Source organism: Coenobita brevimanus, chromosome 78, assembly GCF_032717465.1.
Source record: "Coenobita brevimanus isolate Jiangsu-jjx chromosome 78, ASM3271746v2, whole genome shotgun sequence".
In the NCBI taxonomy this organism is placed as follows: Eukaryota; Metazoa; Arthropoda; class Malacostraca; order Decapoda; family Coenobitidae; genus Coenobita; species Coenobita brevimanus.
In genome coordinates, this window is record NC_137031.1 from 1,113,758 (window position 1) to 1,124,935 (window position 11,178).

Below are 11,178 nucleotides of genomic sequence, written 5' to 3' on the forward strand. Positions count from 1 at the left end.
CTGTGTCCCACCTGCCGTGCCAGGACGTGCTGGGGTGGTGGGCCGTGGCTCAGACGTCCGTGGCCCAAATATAATACAGAATGGAGGCAGCAGGAATACACCCAACCAATACACCATCATACACAACGGTATATGCTATTTGGCCTAAGCTGCAGTCTCCACTAAGAAGATATTTACACAAGAAAATAATTACACTAGAAAAAATAAAATTACCACACACACACACACACACACACACACACACACACAAGAATAACTGCTATGAATTATGTTATTGAAAAGCTCAGGATCCATGTGGTGGTGGTGTTTATGATGGTGGTGGTGATGATGGTGGTGGTAATGATTGGTTGGGTGGTGGTGGATGCGTGGTGGAGGTGGTTGGCTGGTGGTGGCGGTTGGGTGGTGGTGGTGGTAGTGGTAATGATGGCTGGGTGGTGGTGGTGGATGCGTGATGGTGGTGGTGGCGGTTGAGTGGTGGTGGTGGTGGTTGGGTGGTGTGGTGGTGGTAGTTGTAATGATGGTTGGGTGGTGGTGGTGGTGGTGGTGGTGGCGGTTGGATGGTGGTGTGGTGGTGATTGATGGGTGGCGGTGGTGGTGGTAATGGCGGTTGGGTGGTGTGGTGGTTGTGGCAGTGGTGGTGGTGGTGGCTGTGGATGGATGGTGATGAATGGGTGGTGGTGGTGGAGGTTAGGTGATTCACTGGTAATGGTGGTGGGTGCCCCGCCTGCAGCAGGAAGGGGGGTATTAGGCACATGATACGGTAACACGATGTTAAAGTGCCACACAAGTGATGTATTGCCAGTGTCTCTAAGTCTTATTGGATCTGTAAGAAATTAGCGGCAACATGACAATATTTTGCTTCTATGAAAGGCATATCAATACAATGGTGGTGGTGGTGGTGGTGGTGGTTGGGTGAGGTGATGGTGGTGGTGGTGGTGGTTGGGTGATGGTGGTGGTGGTGGTGGTGGTAATGGCGGTTGGGTGATGGTGGTGGTGGTGATGGTGGTTGGGTGATGGTGGTGGTATTGACCAAAACAATGGCACTGGGTCAGGTTCCGTCTATGTAAGGTCACAAGGCGCCTGAACTATATTGATGGTATTGACCAAAACAACAGCACAGCGTCAGGTTCCGCCTATGACAGGTGCCTGAACTATATTGATGGTATTGACCAAAACAACAGCACAGCGTCAGGTTCCGACTATGTAAGGTGCCTGAACTATATTGATGGTATTGACCAAAACAACGGCACTGCGTCAGGTTCAACGCAGCCACACCTCACGCCTCACACTGTCTCACCTGCCATATTGACACCAGCACAGGCTTGCTATTTTCACACGCCTTACCCGTTCATTTGTGCTGCTAGACACACGCTGCCTCGTTCTGGCAGCTCGCTGTTGTCTCACACCGCTGATGTGGCCCATAGTCTTGTGTAAGTGCACCACAAGTTGGTACATTGACAAAAATACACCAACAAAAAACAACACCGGTAACTTCCTTGCCTGCGCCTGCCCTCCTGCTTGGCTGTTGCATTGTGGGTAGTGTAGTGACGTCACACAGCCAATCAGATGTCATCTCTTTCCGGCGTCAGGCCCCGCAGCCAATCACCGCAAATGTACGTACTGTATAACATCTTTCACTCGTGCCTCAGGGATAAGTCTGTACGAATTAGTGGTAAACATCTAACTTTACATTAACACTGTGTTAATATACGATGTTTGTGATGTATACAACTGGAAATAAGGTCACTATCGTCTTCCCGTTCAGTGTGAGAAAATATTAAGATATCGGCCTTATTTGAAGATATACTATTTGATAAAGGCAATATTATTAACGATGAAATAACTGTTGGCAGACTAAGCCCTACGCAAAGTGGCTGGATGAGGTGGAGGGATGGAGTTGAGAGCTATATGAGGGAGGGGGGAGTGAGTCGGGGGAAGGGTAGTCAAACTGTGGGTGACAGAGCGACTTGGAGGCGTTTTGTCTGTGGCCACCGTTTGCGGGATTAGGGCGTCGGGCTATATACACAGTAGATAGATAGAGACCATTTATTTGTATACCAAACAATGTCAGTGGAATTTAGCATGCAAATATAAGTACGATTTATTTATGCCTATCATTATAACGCGTTGATGGCCATTGTGTTGCTATAAATGACACACTTCTTACCCAACCCCACCTGACATCCAACCCAGCCCTGCCTCTTGTTTACCTCCAACACACTGAGTACTGCCACCCCTGCCGCCTGCACCTCTGTCTCCTCCACTCATGCCTCCCTACCTTTCCCCAAGCCTGCCCTGCCTACCTGCTACACCAACACCCCTGCCTCTCCTTAACCCTTCTCTGCCTCACATCCCCCTGCCTACCTGCTGCACCAACACCCCTGCCTTTCCTTAACCCTTCTCTGCCTCACCTACCCCCACCACCCTGACGCCTCCAGTCTGCACAGTCAAGGTGCCGGGGTTCTGTCAACAACTACAATACCTACACAAGAAGCCAACTCAATGTACCCCTTCAGCCCGGTCATGTATTTCAGGCTGATTAGCGCCCAATGGTTTGATTTAGACATAGATGGTCTTGCAGGGGGAGGCCGAGGATGAGATGGAGGGATGGAGTGGAGAGGTATATGAGAGAGGGGGGTGTAAGCTGGGAGCAGGGCAGTAAAATGGCGGGGGACAGGGCGACATGGAGGCGGTATGTTTGTGGCCACCCCTTACGGGATTAAGGCGTCTGGCAAAAGAGAGGTAGACAGATAGATAGATAAAATGCTAGAAATTCACTCTTACAATAAAAATGAAAATCGCCTGACAGAAAAGATTACACTGTGTGTGTGTGTGTGTGTGTGTGTGTGTGTCAACAACTGAAAGACAGTTGTCTGACGGGAATATCATTAAAACATGTGGTCAAGCATATACATACATATATATATATATATATATATATATATATATATATATATATATATATAATTATGTACCGGGTATACACACACACACACACACACACACACACACACATACACGTACACACATACACACACACACTGAACATGTATGAACATGTATGAACATGTATACACTGCTTGCAAATATGAGAATAGCATTCACATACATAAATGAAGACATGCTAAGAAGGATAATAACATCATTCATCAGACCAACCCTGGAGTATGCATCAGTAGTCTGGAGTCCTCATCTCAAAAAACACATAGACAAGATTGAAAAAGTTCAAAGGGCCGCTACAAGATGGATACCAAGCTTAAGGGATCTAAGCTACGAAGAAAGACTAAATAAACTGAATCTACCAACACTACAGGAGAGAAGGAAAAGAGGTGACATGATTATGCTGTATAAATGCATATCAGGGAAGGAGAAAATAGAGATAAATGATTACTTAACCTATGGGGAAGCATCTGCAAGAGGACACTGCAAAAAACTGCATAAAAAGAGAGGCGATAAAGACGTAAGGAAATTCAGTTTCCCAAACAGAGCAATTGATCAATGGAATGCACTACCGAATGAAATAGTGTGTGCCAAAACAATTCATAAATTTAAGGATATGTACGATAAATATGGTTTAAGACACGGGACAGTACGAGCTGGACTCATTCCTGTAAAGATACAATTAGGTAAGAACAATTAGGTAAGAACACACACGCACACACACACACACACACACTTTCCTATAAATGTACACAGGTTCACAGAACATACAGATGCACACCAGTACTCAAACACACATCGGTACTCATATACACTTATGATTTTATCAGCACTTCTCTGTATAGCAGAGAGAGAGAGAGAGAGAGAGAGAGAGAGAGAGAGAGAGAGAGAGAGAAAGGAGGAGGAGGAACACGTCTGAGCCATCCTGAATATCGTCTCTCTCTCTCTCTCAGCACAGCTCAGTACTGTAATGTCTGTCGCTGTGGCAAGCCATGTCAACGAAACAGGCAGCCTAAAAGTCAATGTAAATATGTAACAGGCAGAATACATGACCAAGGAATATGTAGGCTACTACAACGCCAAAACACCTCTTCCTTAGCGATTTATTTTGTCTATTGCACCTTGACAGTCTGGTGATACTCGTAGTTTGCATCAGTAACAAACAAGAGGTTATTGACGTTTAATATACAGAATAAATCGTTATAGGTGTTGGCAAGCCTGTACTGCTTAGCACAGTAGGAGGCTGCCATCTGCAACCCCAGGAGCCACATGCAGCCATCCCCTCCCGCCCTAGACAGGCAACTGAGTGTCCAGACCCAACGGTAGACAGCCAGGCGCCACGGGTATAACCGACACACATCTACACTCTCCCTTACTCATAGCGACACTGCTGGGCCCCAGGCCAGGTGAGGTGCTACTGAACTGTTGGCCCTTATTTAAATTACTCCGTTTTCTATGAGTTTCGTTTTCTGCATTAGGTTTGAAAAGATGACCATAAGAAAATAAACACCATTATTCCTTTGTAAAGTCAATAGCGACCAATCATATTGTGCATAATTTTCGAAAAGAAACAAAACATGTAGGCTGGATATGACAATCGTAGCTCGAGATTTCTCTAGGGTGGCATTCAGCCATAATTAACCTTGAAGTACTGCACAAATATTCAGTTGATACAAGTGTACATTATCTCTCATTAAGTTACAATAAGAAATACAGTGTGGTGAGAAAAAAAACAAAAACATTTCTTTTGTTGTATAAGCACTGTGTACCTTTTAGAACTATAAATAATTCAATCAATCAACATGACGGAGTCAGCCAATCTCAACCTTAGGACAGAACTATAAACACGACCCAAGGAATTCAAAACACTGGCTGCAGAAACCATTGTACAGGTATGTGCATCATTCTTTAACGACACAAAAAAATGTAGCAGGTAATAATAAACGTTTTGAACAATGCAGATAAACATGACCGAATGCGGACCAAAAAAGAGAGGGAAGATCACTACCAGTACTGGAAGAAACTGATGTACGTTTGTTTTTACTGTATTGGTGTCATTAAAAGAAAAAATGTATATGTGCTCTGTATACCCTTCCAACAATGAGCATTTCAATCAGTCTACACTCACTGTGAAGTAACTTGAACCAGTCATTGCAACGAGCATTGATTGCAAACTTTCGTGTGAAAACCGAGGCAATAATCAATCATTTTCCAGGTCAAACATATTCATCAATAATAAACAGCAAGGCTTCGTATCACACAGACCTACAGCTCTGCAGTTACTAAGAGTGGTGGAGACATGGATGTGATATGTTTTGACTTTAGGAAGGCCTTGGACAACTTTCAACATAACGTTCCTTTCAAGATAGAAAGCTTTAGAATAGTAGCTTTTTCAGCTGATTACATAATATTTGACATGCAGAATGCAGAGAGTTCTTGTAAATGATGCATATTCTAAATGGAAACCACTGATCAGTGGCAAATGTTATTCTCTTTTTACGAAAGGCAATATAAATATCCAAGTCAACTACAGACCAGCATCATTGACAAGCATAGCAGTTAGGGTGCTGGAGACACTAGAAAGTGATGCAGCACCCATAATTAGAAACGATACCTGTATATATCATTACATGATTTCAGGAGCAAGAGGATCTGTCTTGTTAATCTGTTTATTTACCTGGCTGATGTAATTAATGCAGTGGACAGGAAAATGCGTAGATGTCAAGTACCTCGGCTGCCTTTGACAGAGAACATCAGATATACACCAGGGCGGCATTTAGCGCTGCAGAGGCCCTGAGCCAGCAAATGGTGGAGGCCTCTACCCTCTTGTTTGTAAGTCTGTATTATATAAAATGTTTTAATGCATTACGAGTTTCATTTAATCAGTGATCCGTACGAACAGACTCAATGTAGTTCATACTAGAGACACAGGTAATTTCATGCATGCAGCTTTTACTATGGGTTTGTGATATGACGTACACAGCAATCATTACACTGTTAGAAAAACATCATTTTACACATTTCGTATCACCTTGTACTTTATACAGACTTACCTACATGGAGAAAATTTGTAGCCAAGTCTTTGAAGATTCTTATTTTTTTTATTATTATTATTATTATTTTTTTTTTTGAGGACCACTGATACCCAATGAACTTAGTTTCATACGTCCAGAATGGCTGACAGTCATGCAGTGCTAAAATCAAATAGTATCACATCAACAACACATCCAGACAGTTGCCAAAAAGTTACATCATTGTCCACGAGCAAACAGCCAATCATGAACAGTTCTACCCTGCCTAAATCAAAACTGGTTTTCAGAGAAGAGTACATTAAAGCCAATGTTCGTTTACAGCACTGGTGATGCTTCTCTCTTCAGTATCTGACAAACATGGAAGAGGGAAATAACCATGCTAGGGCAAAACTATACGGTAGCTCAGTGTTGACTCCATCAGGTACAGTACATACGGTATTAATGTTTACAGCCAGCAGAGCGGATCTCTTATCGACATCAACTGCCAACAAAGGCTTTTGACTCAGAATAATGAAACAAAAACTGAAATATATCCTGAAAGGTGATGTCCTGTGGTATAACATACCTTGATATGCACTGAAAAATAATCAACAGTGATCTTCCATGGGTAGAGTCTCCCTATTAAGTCACCGCTGTCCAACTTCTGGGGACCAACTGTTAGTGCAACTGCGTTCTTCTCTCTTATGTATGCATGATGTGGCTTAGAGGAAGACTGAATTTTGTTAAGCACTTCATATTCAATTGTTAAAATGTATAACAATGGTTGTGGTACCTTTTTTGACGGGAGATATAGTATGTAAGCCAGAGCCTGTGAAGGTTCTGCAAAACTACCGTGGATTCCTCTTCAGCCCTTCCATCACTGCCAAGCAGTTTTAAGTCCTACTGTATAGGAGGAGAATGGTTTAATCATTTATTTTTTTTTCTACTTTCAAAACTTGACCAATCTGATTAACCTGAGATTCTTGCGTGTATATATATATATATATATATATATATATATATATATATATATATATATATATATCTCACCAGTAATTTTCTTTATATGACAAAAACAATCATATACATAATATTGCCCGTAAAAGAGGGAGGTGGTGGTGATGGAGCTCTGGTTTCCTTGTTCACTGCAATATACTTCCAAGATATGACCATGACACCACTGTGCAATCATCTTAGGAATTATTAGTTTGAAGGAAATGACAAAATTCGATATAGGGAAGTACTGTCTCTGCAGTCGAATAGTGAGCCAATTGAATGACCTCTGATCACACACAGTGCAGTCAAATACTGTATGGATATGATTTTAAAAAGAAACTTAACAAACAATGGAGAGACAGGCACAGATACATATGGGTAACTACAGTATAAAGATTCCATTAAATACGTCAATCCAAACTTCACCATTAAAACAGATCTCAACCTGTAATTCGAAAACTGAAATGAGCTGGACACACAGGTTGAAATCCTCTTCCAGAAGTTGGCTTGTCAATAGCTTCTGAGCATCTGTGAGTACAATTTAATGTCATGTTGTACTAGGGGTATACAACTCAGTCCACAACACAGCCTAGTTTGCTGTGGACCGCCATACCTGTGGATTTGTGGTACCCTTTACTTTTGAACCCATCCTCATTATAGCCTGACTGACTGATATGGGCTCATTAACCAGGTGAATTCAGGATGAGGAGAACATAACAATCAAATCACATTAAAAAAAAAAAAAAAAAGGATTCATGAAAAACAGTATGGGGTGAAACTAATGATTCAGATAATGTTTGCAACTGGAACCTTTTACTCCCATTTCTTGACGAGAGTTTATGGAGTCACACACAAACAGAAAACACTAACAAAATTGCTCCAGTGACAACGAAGACACAGGCGAACCCCACCCTCTCCCCCCAGAAAAAGTGGGGTGGGTGAAAAATACACAAGGAGAGATGACCCCTCAAAAATGGTGGCCGTGAAACATTAGGAGAGCCATGACTGCCACCAAAAACAAGGTGCCAGATACGCCATGGAGTGACATGACCTCGCAAAAACCATGATGCCAGATACAGAAGACAAATGTGCAAGTAGGGGGAAATATGTGGCGGGTTAAGCATATCCTCCTATGGAGGTGATCCATTTTCCACTAAAAACCACAAGCAGTCAGTGAATACAAAATAGTCAACATCAGGAAGGTGTCAGCAGTGAGGCTAACACCACAAATAGCAAGCAAACTTCAAGGAGTTGTCACAAGTGAGTTAAAAACTGTAAGTAGTAACTAAGAGAAGAAAAATGTCATGATCTGTCGTCATCAAAAGTTTGGGATTCACCCCGATCCAGAAAAGCTGGATTTCCATCTGATCCAGTGACACCTGGCTCTGAAAGCAAGACCCGGGGTAAAAGAAAATGTCTGATCCTTAATACCACTTACACCCAACAAAATATATTCACCAGGAAACAAATGAAAGTCTACATTGAGGGTCTTGCCCTCAACTTGGACAGGAACATTGCTAACGCAGGAAACCACTTGATACAACTCTTGGCTGAAGGGGAAGTACCGCGGTATGGGCGGCTCTACAACATCTACCTTCAGGCCAAGTCTTCTGGCCTCATTTATTGGTAGTAAATTGAAGTAGGCACCAGTATCGATCTTCACATCTCGAAACACTTTATCATTAATTCTGACTGTTTTTCTAAAGCGACGGATACTGAATTCGGGTTTCACCTCCGGCACCCTGAATGTCAACACTGGGCAAGACTCACAGGTGTTTAAACTACAACTGCACGACTTTAAAAAACTCATTCCTAAAACTGCATAGGGCGCATCAACCCGCCCATCTGCCATCAGATCCATAACGACTTTCACTGGCCCGCTCACCGATTCCAGCACAACTTCCACATTTTTCTTGCATGGAATTTGGCCAAACTTTTTGTCCAAGGGATAAAAGGCGTCCACTAAGCCATAGTGGTGAATAGCCTTAACTGTGATCAAATTAACCTCAGCCCCTGTGTCTACTATGAAAGGTACGCACACATTTTGAATCTTGATGTTAACACTGAGTTTGGGTTTCCCCGTCAAATTTGTCCAAGTCAGAGGCACACTGTAGAATGACATCATGAATTCAGTGGGAAAAGTAGAGTAATTTAGTAATTTGTTTTACAAATAATAAAGTCAATGTATAAAACAAATTACAAGCGAAAGAATAGAGAAAAATTTCTCGTACGTTTTACCTCACAGATCGTTCGGTGAAGACTGAGGTGGAGCTACTGTTGGCCCTTATTTAAATTACTCCGTTTTCCATGAGTTTCGTTTTCTGCATTAGGTTTGAAAAGATGACCATAAGAAAATAAACACCATTATTCCTTTGTAAAGTCAATAGCGACCAATCATATTGTGAATAATTTTCGAAAAGAAACAAAACATGTAGGCTGGAAATGACAATCGTAGCTCGAGATTTCTCTAGGGTGGCATTCAGCCATAATTAACCTTGAAGTACTGCACAAATATTCAGTTGATACAAGTGTACATTATCTTTCATTAAGTTACAATAAGAAATACAGTGTGGTGAGAAAAAAAACAAAAACATTTCTTTTGTTGTATAAGCACTGTGTACCTTTTAGAACTATAAATAATTCAATCAATCAACATGACGGAGTCAGCCAATCTCAACCTTAGGACAGAACTATAAACACGACCCAAGGAATTCAAAACACTGGCTGCAGAAACCATTGTACAGGTATGTGCATCATTCTTTAACGACACAAAAAAAATGTAGCAGGTAATAATAAACGTTTTGAACAATGCAGATAAACATGACCGAATGCGGACCAAAAAAGAGAGGGAAGATCACTACCAGTACTGGAAGAAACTGATGTACGTTTTTTTTTACTGTATTGGTGTCATTAAAAGAAAAAATGTATATGTGCTCTGTATACCCTTCCAACAATGAGCATTTCAATCAGTCTACACTCACTGTGAAGTAACTTTAACCAGTCATTGGAACTACTGAGTCTGACTGAGGCATGGGGGGGGGGCTGTTGTGGCCGCAGACAGCTGGGCACCACGGGTATAAGCGACACGCGCCTGCACCCTCCACTTCTCATAGCGACACTGATGGGCCCCCAGGTGGTACTGACTGACGCATGGGGGGGGGGGTTGTTGTGGCTGCAGACAGCTAGGCACCACGGGTAAAACCGACACACGTCTACACCCACCCTTTCTCAGAGCGACACTGACAGTGACAGGCCCCAGGTGGTACTGACTGAGGCATGGGTGTGTTGTGGCCGCAGACAGCTGGGCACCGCTCTGGGGGCGGGGCTTGCAACAAAGAAAATCGCCAGCAAATAGAGGGGGAACATGAGTAACTCCGGCGAATATTTATACAGTTCATTTGATTCCCTTCGTATTTTTTTCTCACTTCTGTTGTTCGTGTGTTCTTGTGTTGCCTCGATGTTCAAGGGTCGTTACATTCCTTAGTGGCGGTGGTGTAACATAAATCTCTATATAACTTCACAACTGGACACTCAATGCATTGTGCTGTCCATTCTCTCCACCTAATGTACAGTTTATCACATCATTCCTGGCTTATTTCCCAGTGATATCTATACTGCATTCTGATTCTACACTATATAGATTATTTACTGCTTAACCATACGCTTTGTACTGTGATCTTATTGTAACCTATCGTTTATAAAGGCTCCTATAAGCTTGTATGCGTCGGCCTTGGTCACATAATGGCTCTCCACGCTGCTCGATCTCTGGCAGCCTCCCTATTTAGTCCCTTATCCCTTAGGTCACACTCTATGTCCTCGTCTTAGGTCTTTTTCAGTCTGCCTCTCGCAACCCGACCCCCGACGTACACACTCGTTAGATCCCTAATATCTGAAGGTTTCCTGTGCTTCTTATTATTTGTAGATGTTGGCTGTACTGTGTGTGTGTGTGTGTGTGTGTGTGTGTGTGTGTGTGTGTGCTTCTTATTATTTGTAGATGTTGGCTGTACTGTGTGTGTGTGTGTGTGTGTGTGTGTGTGCTTCTTATTATTTGTAGATGTTGGCTGTACTGTGTGTGTGTGTGTGTGTGTGCTTCTTATTATTTGTAGATGTTGGCTGTACTGTGTGTGTGTGTGTGTGTGTGTGTGTGTGTGTGTGTGTGTGTGTGTGTGTGTGTGTGCTTCTTATTATTTGTAGATGTTGGCTGTACTGTGTGTGTGTGTGTGTGTGTGTG